The following is a 20,116-nucleotide window of genomic DNA, read 5'->3' on the forward strand; positions in this document are numbered from 1 at the left end:
AGTAACTCGATGAACCCTCCAGAACAAGAGGAGTTCCTCCGGGAACAAAGCTGCTGCAGGAGTTCATACAAACACTGAGATGTTCCTGAAGAACCGGTCGAATCTCAAGAGTACCTCTAAGCATCCTTCATGATCTTCTTACTGTTTTTTTTTAGCTGTGCAGCTGAACAACCAACCGCCAACAACGAATACGAGCTACGAGAATCCAGGAAAAATGCAATAAGACAAATATTAAAGTTAATATTTAGATGATTTAGTGGACATGCACAGATCACATTGTAGCACACAGATTACAAGTTCCTCTAGTGTAGATATATAGCGCCCCCTGCAGGACAGACAGTGTTTCAGCCAGTTCAGCCCATTTTTGGATTTATATCTCCCCCTAGTGGCTGTTTTGTTTTACTACAACACATTTGGACCTCCATCACTGCTACTGTCATTATATTACCATTGCCTTTTTTTTAGCTTTACTTCATGTCGTCGGTGTAAATAAGTTTCAGACTCAAAACACTGTTAGAGATTTCGGCTCTGGTCGTCTTTCTCTCTTTGACAGCTTGTGTTTATCACCACTGAAGGTCGCCGAGATCTAAAAGAAGGACATGACAGCAGGTTTAGCTCAGAGTTCTAGATGTTCCTCTCTCCAGCAACACGTTCCAGCCCCTCTTGGAGGATCGTGAGCTGTTCCCGGAGTCTCCTGCCAGTTACATGTGCAAGTTAAAAGTGCTTTGGTTGCCACTGGTTCACAACCTGGGGGTCTTGAATCCCACAAGGGGTCACCAAGGCTTCTTAGGGGGGTACAAGGCCTTCTTGATTTTAAGGGGTGTGCCCTCCATATCTCAGCATTTCATTTAGTTCTGTAAAGAAAACTAAATGAAATTGTTAAAATGATTATTTAAGGTATAGACTTCCAAAATATTTCACAAAATAAGAGATGGTGAAGAAAACCTGAAGAGACTTTTAAGTATAATTGTTAGAGATGGTGAAGAAAACCTGAAGAGACTTTTAAGTATAATTGTTTAAAAAGTTCCTAAAAATATCAGGAAAACTCATCTCTGATGCAATATTGACTGGAAATAATCTGCTTATAATTTAATCCACCTTTGTTTGTTTGACACAAACTTCCTGCAGTTATTGCCTTCACTGTTTGGGTGAGATGTTTCTTTAAGTTGGATGAAAGTAAATAAATGAATGTTGTGATGATTTCACGGTGCAGTTTGAACATGATAACTTGTTCCTGTTGTTGTAGGTTTGCTTTTAATCCACAAGAGAGAGCTAAAGCACATCTGGAGCAGCAGCCACAGCATCCTCTCCACACATATACCTGACCTGTGTATACTTTATGTTACCTCAACTACCTTTTTCTGTAAAAGCTTCCCTCAGTGTGCAGACTGATTCAGAATGACATCATCGTTTTGTATCAAAGCTTGACATCGGCGTTGATTTCTGTTTGACCCCTCTCCATCGCTCAGACGTCTCAGATTTAAATGAGTGCTTTCTCGCCGAGAACACTGACATTAGTCGGTGTCTGTTTGGCTCCAACCTGAACGCCGAGCTACGCCCCCCCCTCCCCATCCACCCGTTAATCCGCTCTGCGACTCTCCTCTCCTGATTGCCACAATTTAGCCCTAATTGAGGGGTACAAGCTGAAGAGGAGTGGGGGCGTTTGTTGGCTCCGTTGCCATGGACACTGAGCGTTGCTAGGCAGCCGGCGGGATGCTGTGGAAGCCGAGTGCATCGGAGCAGCGGGTCACTGCGGAGAGAGGGATGTGCACCCACACACCTCTCATACGCAGAACAACACACTCCACAGCTGATGGGGGAAACGGAAAGGGAGAGAACGGAGGCATGAAAACGACGGAGGGAAAACTACCTGAGTACTAACTGTTAACCTGCCGCGGACATCTTGACAAGGAAAGTTATATAATCAAAGGATCAATAATGACTCAATACTGCAGCTTTAAAGAAAAATGAAAGTAAAAATGAGTTCAGGGTCTTGAAGTTATGGTGGGAAATCTCCTCCGCCCATGGACGTGTTTCCTCCTACAGCTCTGTGCTTTCCTTTATGGTTCCCCAACATTTTTACATTCTGACTGTTTAAACTAAAGCATCGTCTCCTTGCAACCCACATGTTGCATATTTCAATGATTTATGAGGAGTTCTACCAAAGACGTAGATGTTTTCCCATCTCGGATGGCTTTGTTTGAATCGATCGTTTTTATTGAGAGTCAAGCAAATATGAGCGAGAACAAATATGTTTATTTGTTTAGGAGACGTTTGTTCTGCAAGTTTTTGGCCACAAGGGTTCAGTTTCTTTGTATCTACAGACACTGTAATCATTTTCATATTCAATATTCAGATTTATATTTATAATTACAACAATATTTATATAAGATCACACAAAATACATGTTTGTGTTTTAGTTAGATATCAGACATTAGGGAATGATGAACAGTTGACTGTCTGGACGGGCGAGGGTTGGGCGACCCGGCACGATACAGCACAGCAGGATACTAAAGTTCTCCAGACCTGAAGCCCACAGATGACTGGTTTCACCTCTGATCATCCCATTTTTGAGACATGTTTGTGTCCACTTGATGAATCCAACCCTGATGAGTCCAATATTTACTCTCACTTTAGCTCTGGTTTGGTCTCCACCAACTCCTGAACACCTTCTGTCTCCGTGCTGCAGTAAATGTGCCGTCGCTACAAGATTAAAGTCTGGAAAATATCCACTGAGAATCGAGTCAAGCAGCAAGTCCAGAACATCACGAACTTTGTTATTATATTTATAACTTTATATTTACAGGAAGAGAGAAATCTGAACAGTGGGGGAAATGTGAAATTAAAACACTAACTGGACACTACTGAGAATGAGATGAGAGCTGGCTGAATGTTCTCAGACGTTTCACACTCTGTGGTTCAAAAAGGAACTAATGAAAACAGCGAGGCCTCCGAAATGATCGTCTGGCAAGCAATAAAATTTCTATAAAAAAAAGATACAGAGTAAATAAACAAGGGGAGAGGATTAGACGAGAGAGACGGGGAGGAAAAAGTGAGAAGTGAAGCTGGCAAAAGATAAAGAAAGACAAGGATAAACAGAGAAAGAGGAGAGAAGATAAAAGAGCGGGTAATCAGACAGAGAGCGAGTTACAAGAAGTCTAGATTTGTGTTATTTTTAATCTCAGCTGAGTTTATACTTTTGATTTGGCAGAGGTTTTAAAAATGGTTTGAAGCGACAGGAGCCAGAGGAGAGCTGCGAACGAGAACAAACACAGACAGAAGCAGAAAGTTCAGGATGAAAACACATGCACAAAGTTTCAACACTGACAAAACTGAGCTCGTGTTTCTATCGTTTCTCTTCAGTTTCCTCTCGGTCATGGTCATAAACTCTGCTCGCGGGAGTGCTGTCTCGATGGCGTCGCCCTCTGACCCTCCTGGGACGGATCTGAATGTCGTTTCAGTCCATGTTAGCACCACAGCCTCTGGGATCTGACACCTACGGTGGCCGACAAGGACGAAAACGCTACAAAACATTTCCATTAGGAGAAACGTGCCGCATATCCAGTCAACACAACAGAAGTCCTCGAGGCCTCTCGTGGGAGAGAGAGAGAGAGAGAGAGAGAGAGAGAGTTAGTTTTTCTTTCACCTCTCTCTCCTTGTCACATTTCTCCTTGAGCATGTCTAATGCTCTCTTCACCTCCCCAGCATCACTTTCCTGTTTTGTCTTCATCTTTCTCTGCTTCCTGTCATTTCCTCTGTCGTTTCCTCTTTCCTCTCTCTCTCCGTTACGCCCTCGATCGGTCATCTCCTCTCTGTCTTCCGATGTGTTGACTGGACATGTGTTTTTCTGTTGCATGAGTTTGTGTCATTTCTGTATTTTCAGCATGTTTGCTCTTAATGAATTTCTCCTGCCTGCTGCCAGTCGGTCAGTTCCTCTTGTGCCACCAGTAGATTGATATCTGTGGTATTATTGGAAGACATCAGTGTCCCCCTCCAGATCATTTTTGTGACGCTCTAACCTTTCCAGAAGTTTTCCGGAAAGAAAAAGTCCTGAAATTTCCCATCAGCTATCATGAAATTAGATAAAGATATCAACCTCCTCAAGATGAATTGTAAAAACTCAAGTGATCCCCTAACATGGGATGGCGTGAGCTCAGTCTGTTGCTTGGGAACCGGAAGTTGTGGACCGAAGTATGCAAGGTGGACTGATAGTTGGAGAGGTGCCACATTTGCATGTCTATGATCAAAAACTTGATCTGTAGGTCTGTTACACGCTTGATCGACTGGTACGGATTAAATGCAGAGAACAAAATGCACTATATGTTGTACTGTGTACTGTGTATGTTAGTTCAGTTGTCCGGTTCAGTTGTGGACACCTTTCCTTTGATTTACCCCTCTGCATGTACGTCTCTGCATGCTGGCGTGCTGTCAACATGTATACATGCGTGTTAACCCGACTGAAATGATGTCTGAGGGATGAGAGAAGCAGCAGGAGGCGGTTTTTTAACCGAGACAGCGAGTATACTGAGAGAACCTGCAGACACAGACAAGCCCGCAGTCTGTGCAGTGATGTTTCACAGCACGCCGAGATGACTGTGAGAGGAAAGGTGTGAAAATTCGTGGTGAAGATCCATACTTTAAGTTCGGGAAGCACCGGGTCATTTTCCATTTCTGCATCATCACATAACTTCACTGCCTACAGTAGTTTTGACCTCTGCTATTCTAATCTGGTGTAAATTATGCCTTTACATTTGCTACTAACACCTACTGTATACTATATTAGCTATATGCATATTTATTATGATTATGATGTTGACGGCTTTATGTTTCAGCCTTGACATCTCCACCTGATCATGGCTGATTTCCAGACAGGCAAACTGCATTCATCAGCACACCGCACTGGTTTTTAAATGGTTTTAGCTTTTTTTACTGTGCAGTCTATTCGCCCCATGATTGTGTTGCTGAATGCCGAAATAGCAGTATGATGAAATTTGCTGATGACAACAGGGCTGAGTCACCCATAAACATGGGGATGAGAGTGACAGCAGAGAGGTGGAAAATTTACCTTAATGTCATCACAAGAGCGATCTCCTGTTAGCAAGAGATGATCATCATTTCTCGGATTTTCATTCGCTGGAAACACTTTTCTAGCGAGGAAATGAATGACAATCAGAAATGTACAGGAAGTACCTGGTTATTAATAACAAAACTTGCATGCTAACACCGATGCCAGGTTTGCAATGGTTCAACGACATCTTAGAAGTTTCAGGTCGTAACTTTACCAACACCTTTATTCATTCAGAGTATGTTGATCTTTTGTATTCAGTGCCGGGGTGGAGCTTTGTCTGAACAAAACAAGACCAAACTCGACTGGGCTGTTGAACTGGGTGGTAAGACAACTGCGGAAACCAACGTGCAGGGTTACTTACATGACGACATTTACCTCAGAAGATCATAGCAAACCTGTGCACCCTCTGTGGACCCGCAGGGCGAAGGTTTAACATGATCAGTATGTAAAAGAGGCGTAGCATCCTTTGTCCCATGCAGCCTCCAGATGTTTACCAAGTCTGATTACATGGTATGAATCAGGCACTAGTAAACCTTTCTGAATGCTTTCATTGCATGCATTCATTCATTCATTTATCTGAATAGGTGTGAATCCTGTGATGAAAAGACTTCGACTAAACTCGGGCTATGATGCTACGTCTTAACATAAACTGAATACACCTGACCTAACAAAGACTCTTGGTGAGTGCAGCAAGGTTACCAACATTATGTGGCAGCAGGTGAGGCCATCACGAGTCCACATGAAAACCTTAAAGTCTGCGGATTATCATAAATAATTCTCAGTCAGCAAGTACACCACTAGACGGCACTAAATCCGATCATCAGACCGAACAACACACGTGAAAATTACGACATTCACTAAGTGTTGGCATCCTAAAGAAGAAGGCAGTGCCCGTCCATATTTTTGGTTCATGCTGGAATTGAGCCGGCCACCCTCCAGGTTCCCAAGCCAAGTCCCTATGGATTGAGCTACTGCTGCCCCCTAATATGTCAGGGGTTTTACAGATACTTTGTCAAAAACTCTGGAGATCATCAAAGTCGACTAATGACAAACTATCTAGAAGACACAAACGTCTGGACCAAAATTCATAGCAATCCGTCCCATATTTGTCGAGACATTTCAAAATTGACAGCCACAACTGTGGTGTGTCAATTTCATTGCGACGCCAGAGGAAAAGTCACCGAAGCTATGAATGGAAATCCAGTTAAGATGTTTTAGTCTGGACCAAAGTGGTGGACTGACCAACCACAATTCCCGACCCCTGTCGCCTCGTTTCCTGCTCCTTTTTGAATAGCACATACCATACATTGTGATATATAAACCCAACAATCATAACAATAGTTTAGGAGATCATTTATGGTTCTATCTGGATGTCAAGCAGCCTGTTAACTCCAAGGTTGAACATTTGGAGTCACTGCACAAACAGCGGAGCAGCTCTCAGCGTTCATCACATCAGCAAGTCATCCAAAATGCATCTCCACTTGATTGCATAACAACGGGGTAATTTTTGCAGTGTTCTCAGCCACAGTGACCTCGTGCCCTCTCGGACACATTAGCAATCTTCCAGAGTGTTGTGAGCTGAATATTCAGGCTGGAAGACAATTGTGGGGTCATTGAGATCCTGTTTATATCTGTGAACTCTCTGCTAAATGTGACGAGCTTGGCCTGCTGCTCATCCCAGAGCTGCAGTATGCACAAACATGAGCTCAACCATGTAGATGTTATTATCAGAATTACCCAAATTTCCCATTACGAGCAAGAATATTTCATACACTGCACGGTCAAAGTACTGAATATTTCACTGTATGTACAGTTGAGCATGTATAATGGTGGAAGGAGTACTCTTAAAGTAGAAATAGTATAAGTCCTACATTCAAGATTCTACTTAAAGGTCCAGTGTGTCAGATTTACTGTCAGGTTTACAGTAGTTTCTCCTTCGTGCTTAGTCCACCAGATGATATATTCATGTTTTAGGCACTAAAGCCATCTCAGTATAGTTTTAAAAGTCTTCTTCCGCACGTCTCTTTGGAGCTGTAGCAAGAACAGGATGCTCCGTGTTGCATTTTGTCTCTTTCATATTAATAATCCTCTCTTCTGATTGGCTGACGGACAGTGGGTGCAGTCCATTTTTAGGCTACTTTAACACGTCTTCTTTCAGACAGTGGAAAGAAATTACCCAAAACACACATTTAGGTGTTTACTTTGTCTAAATGCACGAACATTTGCGTATTTAAACATGAAAACTCGGAAATATTGAAGTAAGAAACAATTGTTTTGATATAGGTAATCAACTGGGGAGGTGATAGTGATGTCAGAGTGATATCCATTATAATAATGAAATGCAATACATGCCCTTCCACTTGAGTAGCACTTACATACATCAAACCTTCCAGCTCTATTTCTGAAGGGCTTTATTCACATATCATTCATAGCCTGATTTCTAGAACTTTGAATTCCTTATAACATGGTGAAAAATATTATTTTTTTAAAGGCTGTTGACAGTATTTTGATGTATAGCGTTAAAAGAGATATTAAAAATTCCCTCTGTAAAACTAGGAAAACTTTGACCCTGGCTTTATGCATTCTGGAAAGTATTAGCACAGTTTGAAATAGATAATTATCTTAATGTAAGTAATCACCTGGTGATATCTATCGGTTTCCTTATTCATCTGTATCTGCATGGAAACAAAATGTCTTGCACCCAGTGAGCTGCTGTTCATGAAGCTAAATGATTCAGCATTGCTTCAACAGGGGGCGCCAAACTGTAGATATTAATTGAATGAAAAGTCCTGCTGGGTGACATTAGTCTGGCCAAAAAAAAAAAAGTAATTTAAGTCCTTGCAGTGAGTTTTGTGCTTTGTAATAAGGACAGAGTTATACTATTCAAACAATAACTTCATCAGCAGCTGAGCACGGTGTTCGTCCTGCCATGGATAAGAGCTCTGTTGTGTTTTTATGTACTCCAAACTTTGTTGTGGTATTTCTGTGACCTCGGAGCCAAGCTGCTGACCGCTGGACCACGAGCAGGACGGCGTGAGAGGAGAGGGAAGCAGCGGGACGTCCATCCGACTGCTGCAACTCTCCTCTGAAAAACCCACATCACATAAGCTCCTTATGTAAAGCAGAAAACACTGTGTAATCTCCCTCTGTGTCACTCCCTCTCTCTGTGTCTGAGCCGGTGTCAACACTACTACTACTACTACTACTACTATAGTTACTTCATTACTTTGCCCTCTACTTCATTAACAAATCATTAAAGTTATGTTTAGCTTGTCCCCCTTTAAGCTTGAAATATAATATTCGCCCTGCCCTTCTCTCCCTTAGCAGGTCAGGTTCAAATCAATCATATTGATGAGGTGTCACAAAACCCCTCGCCTCACCTTCACACTGACACCCACAAGTAATAGTACACCCGAGGCGCCATAAAACATTTTTTAAAAAAACGATCGACTTCAGGCAAATGAGGGGATTCGTGTCTGAATGTGCACTCTTGTGTATATCCTCGTGGTGCGAAGTTGCATCTCGCAGCTGTGAGACGTCTGAGTGTCTGTGTCTTTGAGTCAGCTGTCCATTCCTTGCTGTGTGCTGCTGTTTCCATATGTTGTGTTACATCAGAGTGAGACGGGGGCCGGTCCAGACTGTGTGGTCCCTCTGTGGGACGACCACGCATCGCATTCAGGCACGAGTCTACTGGATGTTTTAACTCTTCATGAGCTGTGTTTGCAGCGGCAGAGTCACTAAGTACATTTACTTGTACTTTACTTACATGTTATACTTGTACTCTTTTGTACTTTGTGGTTCCTTTGCAGATTAAGATTTCACATAAACACATGCTATAAAGAAAGCTGTGTCTGGTTTGATCATGGTTTAGATGTCCTTGAGTTGTCAAAGAGAAAAACTGTTTACGGCCTAAAGAGGTGAAATGATCCATTATTTAAAGTTTAGAGATGATAAAAACACATTTGTGTATCAGAACTTTGTTTTTTCCTTTTACTTTCCCATAAATAATTCCACAACCCTTCAGATTTATCTGGTGACCCTTTGGAGAGCCACGACGCCCAGGTTGGGAACCAGCAGTTTAAAGTAGCTCAGCCTAGACACCAAACACTAAAATGCTGCTCTAACTTTGATGCATCGTATATGACTTGTACTTTTATACATTTTGTTATCCATTCTCGTAGTTCTTGTTGCAGTTTTACTTGAGTAGTGGATCTGGGTATTTCTTCCACCACTGTTTGTCCGTTTCCACTGTTGTGTTCTGGTTTTTATCGTCGTACCAAAGTGTGTTTTATATTTTATAAGACCTGACTTTAAGCGCTTTATTAGATTAAACTCTTAATCAAATGTTTTGGAGGTGGAAGAGGTTTTCTTTTTTTTCAATTACCATATGTTCAAGCAATATTTGCTGTATTACTTTTTGTTACATTGATGCTGCCAGTGTTATCTTTCACTTCCCTTTTAGGCTTGACCTGAGGTCAGATGCTGTACAGCCGAGGCCCGACCCTGCACGTAATAGATCCAGGATCGCAAATGTGTGTGTAGCCGAGTACAAGTTTACAAGTTTCAAAGATTTACATGTAAAAATATGCAAATACAACCCGTCGTCATGGATTCTCCTCCTCCTCCGCTGAACTCCTCACATGCTTTTATTCAGAACTGTTAGAAATGTTTCATAGCAAAAAGGCAAATATTAGGGAAATGCACTAAACTGAACACAGATTTGTGTATGTGAGTCTGCTTTGAATCACCTCCCTCAGATTTATCTTTTGCAGAAGCCTGACCTCCAAATTGGAAACCAGTGAACCAAAACTAGCTCCACTTAAATAAAATGTTGCTTCCGCAGTTTAATAATCTCATTTATAATGATATATCAATAACAAGGGGCATTTTTCTGTACACTACTATTTAAAATAAATAAATACATGCACTAGAGTAGTTTACACTGTTGTATTTGTACTTTTACTTCCTCCAGCACTGCAGGTTGGACTGTGTATTCAAAGTGACTCATCATGTGTGAACTGTGAAATTTCAACTGCTTAATCAGCAACACTGTGCTGTGAGATGAACGCCTCAATATTTTATTTATTATTTTAATTATCAATTTACTAATGTACTTTATTTTGCATATATCTAAATATATATATATAACTTAAGTTATAAGTTAGTACTTGTGATGTTTCCTCTCTTATCTTTACCTCCATTTTTGTAGTTTGTAATTGTTTTATTTCCAAAATAAAACCACCTCACGCACGAGCCCCGGTATTACTTTAAATCTCTCTGCTCGCAGCTGACGTAGCGTGACGTAAGCCTCGCGCGCATACAGTAGAAAACCGGACAGAGTGGAAAAAGCTGTGAAACGGAGCTCGTGCGTCACGCACGCACTATATCTTTTCAAGAGGTCCGCTCGCGCCACTAAAGTAAAAATTTTCATGCACATGTGTCGCACGCACCGTGGCTCACGCGCGCCACACCGACTGTATCTGTCAGCTGTACGTCACTCTTCCGCTCACTGTAAACATCGTGTTCCTCCGCCCGGAGCTGGATACAAAAAAAAAAGTAGGGCGGCAATCACATAAGTCATTTGACATCCAGTGAAAGTCCAACGGAAGCATCTGATTTATACATTTACAACATGTAACATGTAAAAATAAAACAAACAATGACGTTATATTGAATAAATAATAAGAACTGACCTGAGAACAGCCTTTATCTGTGGCTGGTGTGGGTTCATTTAACTTAATATCTCCTCTGTGGATCTGCGTAATGACATACGGTCATTTATAACTGTTTTATTTAAATGTACTGAATTATTCTGTCAATATTTACGGTGCAAAATGTTTTAATTGCGCTGTAGTCGTTAACAAACAGTGCCGTGCGTAATTATAACATATGATATTTACAGTTTATTGATATAAATCCATATAAAGATCAGTTAAAGTCTCTGCTCTGAAAACATGACAGGCGGAGGGATATAAAGTGTTAACACATGATGTCGCCAGCAGCCCGTCCTACTTTCGCAGCTCACCTTCCAACCAACTCCGCGCGCACGCGACACGATTGGCCGTGCGGACGCAGGCGGCTCGCGCCCATTGGCTCGCGCTCGCCGTCAATCATAAAGCAATGCCACAGGATAGATTAGGCACCATTTGCCATAACTAAATAGTTACCTTGTACATCAAGTAGGAAGAATTTTTTATTTTATTTTTTTTTTTAAATCGGTGAGTCTGCCGGCGGAGAGTTACACCGGAGCTCGTCCTCGGTGACAAACCTTCTTCACCCTCCTGTGTGTGTGTGTGTGTGTGTGTTTCGCCTCTGAATGCAACAAAAAGTGTTTGAATCTCCTCGTCTCATCAAACAGATGTGGATACACTGCGCGGGTAAGTCACGCTCTCCACGCACAGCTCGTGTCCCGCATTTCACATTTGTTCATATTGTGTTGTTGTGCCAGCTGTGCGTGTTGTTGTTGTTGTTGTTGTTCGGATATTTGCGTGTTTCGCTCGGAGTTGAAACCGGCACAGTGTTGTGGTTGGTGTGTGTGTGTGTGTGTGTGTGTGCCTCAGCGTTCCGTGTCAAGGACAGCTGTGCTTCGTGTACTTTGTGAACTTAACTGTGCAGTTTTTAAAGCTTTTTATGCGCCCGTGGCTGCGTGTTCGAGTCCCGCAGAGCCCGCTCTCGGTTTGTTGTGTGCGCAACAGTAACAACACTCCATTAAGAGAGCTGTCAGACACGATTTACGACAAGTGTCAGGCCGACGCGATTCCTCTTCTTCATTTGTGCAAATGGATTGAATCCCCGGGAAAAGCACGTCCAGCTTTTTATTGGCAACTTTGTTTTATTTGTATTTATTTTGTTTATTATCGCGCCATCAATTAGGTTTACGCGTCAGATGACAGGGTTCGATAAAGAGTGTTTGTGCCTCAGGGGCACTGAAGTGATTGGTCATATCTTTAATATTTATATAAAAAAAAAGAATCACACTGGATGCTTTCCCTCATTGTGTCAGTCGAATAATTTGTATGTCTCTTTCATGAGACCATTTCCGACAATTGTGCTCTCATTGCTGTGCGTAATTGCTTTTCTCCCGGGAGAGAGAGTGCCATCAAACTTCTAATTTCCTCCTCCAACCCGGAAACCATTTTGCTCGTGGAAGCAGTGCCTGTAATGATGGCATCAATAAACCCGAATAAAACTCCTGTCAAGTTTTTTTTTTTTTGTAATGATAAATGTGTCTTCTCTGTCAAGTTTTGCACATACAGCAGCGGTTTGCCAGCATCTCAGAGAGAGAGAGAGAGGGAGGCAGGTGACTGGGATTAGAGGGCACACAGCAAGACAATGAGAATGTGCCTCTGGAGAGAAGTCTCTCATGTCAAGGAGGCAGGAGGAACTGTTATCTATTACATCATTATCTAGTGCAGCGGAGGGATGTGCTGCTGCAACATGGACAGATGAGTGTTTGAGCAGCGCCTGCAGGTAGAGAGAGAGAGAGAGAGAGAGAGAGTGTGTCCATGTTGCCAAAAAGGTGTCACAGGATCCCGAGGGAGACAGTCCAGATAAGGGTGCCGAGCAGGGCTGGTAAGCGTCCCGGCAGTCAGAGGCAGAGCAGATTAGAGCGAGTCCTGTGTGAGACTTTGGCAGTAGGACGCCTCGCATGCTCAGTGGAACCAGTGTTTGTCCAGATAAGATGGAGAGGCTGGCGAGAGGTTTTTTTGGAGAGGGTGGTTGCACGTTGGAGTCTGTTAAAAACACACAAAACTACTGACCAATCCAAAGGTTCCTGCAAAGTGAAACAGAATCAGAGAGATCGTCCAGCTCCTTCGAAACTCAAAGTTTGCCACTTTTTTGTTGTTGTTGGGAGCGTCTTGCAACGTTTAAATTCCGCCCTTGCAACAAATACTTGTGAGCTTCGTCAGATTTCATGACGGTGACAGGTTTATGTCAGCACCTTTTTTTTTTTCTTTCTGTTTGTTTGTTGTCTGCGGTGTCAGTGTGCGTGGGTGTCCGGGGCTGACAAACAAAAAAATGTAAAAATGTAACGCGCTGTTGTTTCCTAGTTGTCAAGATGTCACACACACCCATCACCTCATCTCATCCTTCCTCCCACGTGTCCGCTGCTGACTCTCTCTCTATCGTATTGACGCCTCAGTCCGGGGTCGTTATTAACACATCGCCGTCATCATCTCCATCAGCTGGAAGAAACGTTGATGGTGCACTTTAAGATGTGATACCTCTCTCCTTACATTACATTCATGCAGCAAGTCTCCCGAGGCCTCTCCCTTTCACTCGTGTACTCACGCAGGAACACAATCCATAAATTGAACAAAATATTGTAGTTGGACTTGTTCAGTGAAAAGAGGCTTAAGCTGCAGATAACTTATGGGCTCAGCTCCAGTAATGGGCTTTTGTGTCCCTGAGAACCGTGACTGCAGGCGAAAGCTGTGCGCTGTTACTCATCGACAGAGTAAAGCTGCGCACCAGGACGAAACTTAAGGAGACAGTTTCTTTTTTTTTTTTAGTGAAAGTAATCTCGGAATTAATTCTTCCGAACATCCGACCAGATTCACAGAGTTTGAGGAAACAGGACTGAGGTTTTTTTTCTCCCTCAGCCATGTGCTCCCATCGTGTGCTCTGCTGGCTACAGTCAAAACACAACCGGGGAAAGAAGAAGAAGGAGAAAGGAAAAAAAAACCCCGACCCCTCCTCTCCCTCCTTGCTTCTGTTAATTTGAGGAAGTACAATATTCTCTCCTGCCGCAGCTTCCTGCTGAATCGCACACACAGGCGGTCGGTCGACGCGCTCTCTAGACATTACAGTGTCTGACACGAGGCATGATGGAGCGACTCAGTGCCCGGCCGTGTGGTTTCTTGTGTGTAAAAACATCCAAAAGTTTCAGTTTGAGATCTCACAGCCTGTCCACAGTCACACCGGTTCAGAGTGTTCAGGCTCAAGTATCAGAAAATTGTTAAATATGCCCGTTTTAATACCCCAGACTCCACGGAGACGCCTTGTTTTGTCTGGTTAACAGTGGAAAACCCATGTGTTCATTTAATTTACAAGTGTTTGGCAGTTTGGAGTGATAAATGACTCGAAGAATGAATCAAATATCCAAATATATGACCAGTTATAGCTTCGGAAACACATTTATTAGGCTCGATTTCTAACAAACTTTTAACAAATGTGTTATCGTCGCCGTCTGCCCTGGAGCTTCTGATCATATCACAAGACCTTCCTCAGAAGTGTCTTATGAAGTGTTTTATTTTCTGCTCTTGAAGGAATTCTCATCCATGTTGGCCTCAGAGTATCAAAGCCAACACGGGAGAAGTCTTTGCTGAAAAAAAAACAGGATCGAAAGCTCCAGCAGCTGTCATTTATTTGAGTCGTAGCTTTTGAATTTGACACTGTGGGTTTTGTTACTTAGTGATTATTTTGCTGATTTCTGTCTGGATGAAGCGATTACTCGTTTAGTCTATAAAATGCCAGAAAATAGTGAAAAACATCCATCCCAGTTTCTCAAAGTCCAAGGTGTTGTCCTTAAATGTCTGTTTTGTCAGTCCAAACTCAATGATATCCATTCATTATGATAGAAAATTTAAATCCTGAAAACATTTTCTGCTATTTTTGCATAAGAAATGACTCTAACGATCAGAAAACAGCTGGCGATTACTTTTCTGTCTATCGACTAATCATTTGGTCATCTGACTGTTATAAAAGTATTCATATACAATATGCAGATTTGATGATCACTGAAATGATCAGTGTATTAATTGATAAGTTGATCAACAGAAAGCCAAAAGACCAAAACTATTCTCAGCTTCTCAAACGTGAGGATTTGCTTTTCTCTTATTTGTTATCATCCTAATTGAATATCTTTGAGGTTTTTAAGATGTCAACAAGAGCACATGATGGACAGTTTCATTATTTTCTGACATTTCTAGATGAGATATTAAAACACAGCTGTGGACATCGCTGTCGCCTTTGTGACAGCGGAGACTCTCGAGTTTGAATTCAACTCAAAGAGCGAGTGAACAGCGACACGTTAATTCCCTGACAGATTTTCCAGCCCTCTCCATTAGTCAAGACCCTCCAGACTTTACCCATAGGAACCGTGGGGACTTTGGCGTGCACTGTAATTTTAACCGGGGTCTAATCTTCACTAATCAATTTGTTTGTTGGCCGGGCTGTGTATTGATGGGCTTTAATCACTGCTGAGGCTCAGGCTGCATTAACCGGGCGACAGCGGAAAATGACATCAACACACCGTGGAGGGTTTAAAGTAAGTTTTCTATTCCAGCTCCGAGGAAACTGGACAGAAAAGTGGTGAGCAGAGGTGAGCTGAGCCTCTGTGGCCGCGGCGTTGTGCAGGGCGAATCTCCTGCCACCTCATTGATTTGGCTGTTTTACCTTTTCAACTCCGCCTCGGCCTCGTACAATAGAGCAGCCTCGGTGGTGGACATGTGTTCTCCGCGTGCTGACCCGTGCCGTCGGAGAAACCCTTCTTGTAAGCCGGGTTAGACATGCATGCCCCCCCTTCGCTGCTGTCAAACTAAAAATCCTCCCCCCCAAACGGACGAAGCTTTTCAGCAGAAAGGAGCAATTACTACCTGCTCCGGTTCGTGTTGCTTTCATGGCCTCCTTTGTGTGCCGATTCCAGGGCAGATTTTTGTCCGCGGCTGTTCCCACGCTGTGCGAGGAGAACAGGAAGAACTCAGCCGCTCAGCGGGCCTCTGCCTTCTGCTATTATGGCTATGATTCAATCATCGCAGGGCAGCGATTTACCCCAGCGCACTGAAAGAGGGAAAGGAACGTCCTCGCTCCCTCTCCGTTAATGGAACTTAAAGCCAAAGGTGTTTTTTGCACAAAGAGGAGACCGTCAGCCACTTAATGTGGGAAGCAGCAGCAGCAAGCAGCAAGCAGCAAGCCTCACCTCACAATCCACTCTCCCCCTTACTGTGCTTTCAAAATGGCCTCCCTTCTGCGCTCGCTTGCCAGAGCAGCACCACGCAGGGTGGAGGAACCAGACCGGGCGAGATTTGCCTCTCTCTCTCTCTCGGTGCCGCTTGCCACACTTCCTGTTTGTTTTCCTCGCTGGGTTCATTTTCAGTTTCGTGTGACCAAATTTAGCAGCAAAACAAATCAGGGTTTGTTTGTGCAAAAAAAGTCACGTGACTCACAATTCTGCACAAATGTAGTAAAACATTCTTTAATGGCAGCGTGGGCAGGTCGGTGCTAAATGCTGCCTCAGCCATGAATGAACTTGTTCTCTTTGAGTAATTCTCAAAGTGAATTGACAGCAGAGATTAACACGTTTGTTCAGTTTGCCTTGGAAGACTGCAGCGATTACATTAGATCTTCATTAGAGCTTCTTGGTCAAAGCGTGAACCCGCTTTCCTCCGCTGCTTTTATTTTCACGGCAGCTGGAAACACTCGAAGAATAAAATCCGAGCATCCGTCCGTCCTAGTCCGGTCTTTGCGGTCGAGATTTCGTGCGCTAAGCTTTCAAAGCACAAGACGTCGCTCTATTGGACGTCGATATCCACCTCAGGCTACGGGGAGACTGTATGAAACAACATACTCTAGAAGCCCCTTTGGTTCGCGTCTGTTTCCTGCTGGTGTATCACGTTGCTTGGAAGAAGACGGAGAGCGATATTATCGGGGGGTCTCGGTGAAATCATTTGGTCTCACTCAGTTTTGTCAGCCGTCAATCTCTCCTTCCTAAAAGCTCCAAACCAAAGGCATCAGGTTAAGGAGGACTCAGCACTGAACCTGACGCCAAATACCAAAAACAGCACCAACAGCTGTCATTAGAACAGATCTGCAGATAGATTTCCTGATATAGATTATCATTTATTTTTTTATTTAGGTGATGTTCTTGTAGGTCTGCTTTGCGCTAAGAAAGAATCTATCAGGGGTTTTCCACTTGCCTGGTCAGGAAAGTAGGCCATAAATCTATTTAACCACTTTACAAATTATTTTATTTCTTAGAAGTTATCAAATAAAAAAACAAACACTCTTCAGCTCCATGCAACCGAGGTGCTGTTGGCGCTCGATGTGGCGCCTTTGATTCGTCATGCTCTCAAACTGCGTAATACATAGTTGGTGTTACGCCTGCATCCTTTAAACTCTGCCAAGCTAAACTCCTGTTTCTAGGATAACAACAGATAATACAAATACTAATAGAAAAGATAACTGAAATGTGCTTCAGCTTCATGAAGCCATCGTTTTCTTGTAATTGTCCGATTGGTAAGATTGTTGCGAATGTGGTGAGGTGACTCGATCTTTAGCTACTTCTTCCCCAGTCAGACGAGTGCGGTAAGAAACCCAAAACCACTAATTTTCAGATCTCGTATGTGCATTTTACTTTAATTCAGATGATTAATCAAGCAGTCCAATAAAGGTTTTGATAATCGATGATTTTTAGGCAGAAATGCTCAAATTTCACACGGCCATGTGAATTTGTGCTGGTTATCTGTGATAATAAACAGATTTTTTTTGCGTTTTAATTGGAAAGAATCAAACAACCTGAAGACAGGAGCTTGAGCTCTGGAGAATTTTAATGAACAGTGGATTTTTTTTGTGTGGATTTATTAATGAATGATCAGTTGAATCAAACAAACAGATTTGTAATTAATTACAGATGGAAACAGTCATTAGTAGCAGCCCTGAAAAACTCAAAGATACCCAGCTGTGAATGCATAGAGTAATTACTTCCTCACTGTAGCCTGTTTGGTGCTATTTGCCAACATGTCCTCCTCCCTGCTCTGACCCTCGGGGCCCAAAGTGAAGGATTAGGGTCCAGAGGAGCTGTGGCTGCAGGGCAACAAACCTCCTTACTTAAACAGGAATAATCCCTGTCCTCCAGCAAGCTCTTAATTGAGCCATCGTCAGCTGCTGATCTACGGGTTAAACATCAATTAAGGTAATGAGCACATAGAGAGGAGGAAAGAGGGAGGGTGGGGGTGGTCTTCAGTCCAGAGGGCAGGGGAGGTGATGCAGACCCACGACAAGGACTGAGGCGCGTGTTCCTGTGAAGCAGCTCAGCGAGTGGAGTGTTGATTACGGCGGTGCAGGACGAGGCTGCTTCAAACAGGCTGATGGTGGTTTTGCTGTTAGTTTAGCTGTGTTTGTGTTGGACAGGCTGCAGTCTGCTGGCAGAGCTGAGTCAGGACGCTCGCCGGGCAATTTTTCTATCCGACTTTTTAGCTGAGGCTGAATCTTCACAGGTGTTATCGCTGCTACCTCCTTCTGCTCGTGTGCTAATTATTAAATTGTCAGAGAAATGTATAAAGTGTTGGCCATTTATGTCCAGTGCTGCAACCAACCAATTATTTTCATCATTGATTTAATCAGACGATCATTTTCTCTCAGCTGGTTGGTCAATAAAATGTCAGAAAGGGTTAAAAAAGTGACCTTAAATGTCTTTTTTTGTCCTCAACTGAAAGACATAGAAAATATTCACATTTGAGAAGCTGAAATCAGAGAATTTATTCTTAAAAGTGTTCAAAACTATTCCTTGATTATCAAAATAGTTTTCCGACTATGACTAATCGATTAATCGACTAATCATCGCAGCTCTCTTGTGTCACACAGTTATCTCGTGTGATAATAATAAAGGGCTGCAGCTATCAAGTATTAGTTTTCCTATAAACTCGTGTTAAGTTAATAAACTGGCAGACAATGAGGGAAAGAAATGTTCCCAGAATCAAAAATGACATGTCCAGATATCAGTCCTCCAAAAATCAGTTTACAACAAATCGCTAGATTTGTAAGGCCGAAGAACATTTGCATTTTCTGTCAGTGTTCGTTTTGTTTCAGCACTAGTTGTCATTTTTTTTTAGATTTTATTAAGATGTTCAAATGATCTGATGATTTCAAGTTATTCTGATGAACAAATCTGCTTTAAAATCCTCCAAATCATGTCGACTTTGAGATCTTAAACCATTAAGGAAACATTGAATTCAACTACAGTTAAATGACATAACTAGTGCTGTCATATAAATATCAATACTGCTCATGAAATCTTTTTATATACAGATTCTTCACTCAACTTGATGTCTGGCCGTTTTTTTTATTTTGCTTCGGTAAACTTAGTCTGCAGAAAGGACGTGACGTGTTTTATGTTTGAGCAGGAGAAGAAGAAGAAGAACTGCTGGCAGCATCGTCTCTGTAGTTAAAGAGACAAAGAAAGAGAGAGGAAAAAAAAAGCACCAATTACAGAAACTTAAACTTCAATAAAAGAAAATCCAAAATCCACCCACGCTGTTTGATTGACGGGTGATCTCTGGATGTGCAGAGCAGCAGAGCTGGGAGACAAAGATGGAGACTAAACTAAAAGGCAATCTTGCAGATCGCTGCTTGAAATTTACATTTTTTTTTCACGCGTATTTATCCTCGCCGAAAGCTTTTGAGGAAATGAATGATTAGAAAACACTTTGTGTGTATTTAATAATGTCATCTGTCCCCTGAGAGCGTTTCCAAGTGAGCTTATTTAAATAACAGTCAGGAAATCATCAGACAGCCTCTGGTATTTTTATTGTTGTGGTGGCATGAAGCTGCCGTTTGATAATATCAAACATCCTAATTATTTAAGTTGATCATTAGAGACGCTGATTTGGGTTTGATGCTGCAATATGCCGCAATTCCTCTTTAATTGAGCAGTAAAATTAGATTGTTGTATCAGTGTCTAAAGAGGTCAATAAAAAGTCAGACTTTCTTTTTTAAATTCAGCATTCAATATTTAACAAGCACAGATGATTCAATCTTTAGGTGCATAAGTATTTTATAAGCCGAGCTCTGAAGATGACTCATAGATTTATTGGAATCCCAAAAATGTTTCACTTTCATGTCAGCAGTCAATTTTTTTTATTGCTCCTCATCAGCAAGTTTGAACAGCAGCAATATTTCATTCTTGAAGGGAAACTTTCACGTTAGACCCCTGAACGCAGCGCTCCGTGTCAGTTCTAGATGTTTTTAAAAACTCGTTTCAAGACAATTGAGAAATAGTTTCTCAACAGAATACTGACCAAATTTTTGATCGCGGGAACTTTTCCAGGA

At 42.3% G+C, this 20,116-nt stretch overlaps 1 protein-coding gene across 8 annotated transcripts in view; it reads left to right on the forward strand.

The window, feature by feature from the left end:
* The first annotated feature begins 11,141 nt into the window (after positions 1 to 11,141).
* The window catches only part of mef2d (myocyte enhancer factor 2d), a 93,254-nt gene continuing 84,279 nt past the window's right edge, over positions 11,142 to 20,116 (forward strand). Inside the window, exon 1 of one of the 8 annotated variants that reach the window (XM_019277297.2) lies at positions 11,142 to 11,445. The gene's annotated coding sequence lies outside the window, so the exon portion shown is untranslated. The remainder of the gene's footprint in view (positions 11,446 to 20,116) is intronic. The other 7 variants (XM_019277292.2, XM_019277300.2, XM_019277299.2 and 4 more) reach the window with 7 other exon arrangements.

This window comes from Larimichthys crocea, chromosome XIII (genome assembly GCF_000972845.2).
Source record: "Larimichthys crocea isolate SSNF chromosome XIII, L_crocea_2.0, whole genome shotgun sequence".
In the NCBI taxonomy this organism is placed as follows: Eukaryota; Metazoa; Chordata; class Actinopteri; family Sciaenidae; genus Larimichthys; species Larimichthys crocea.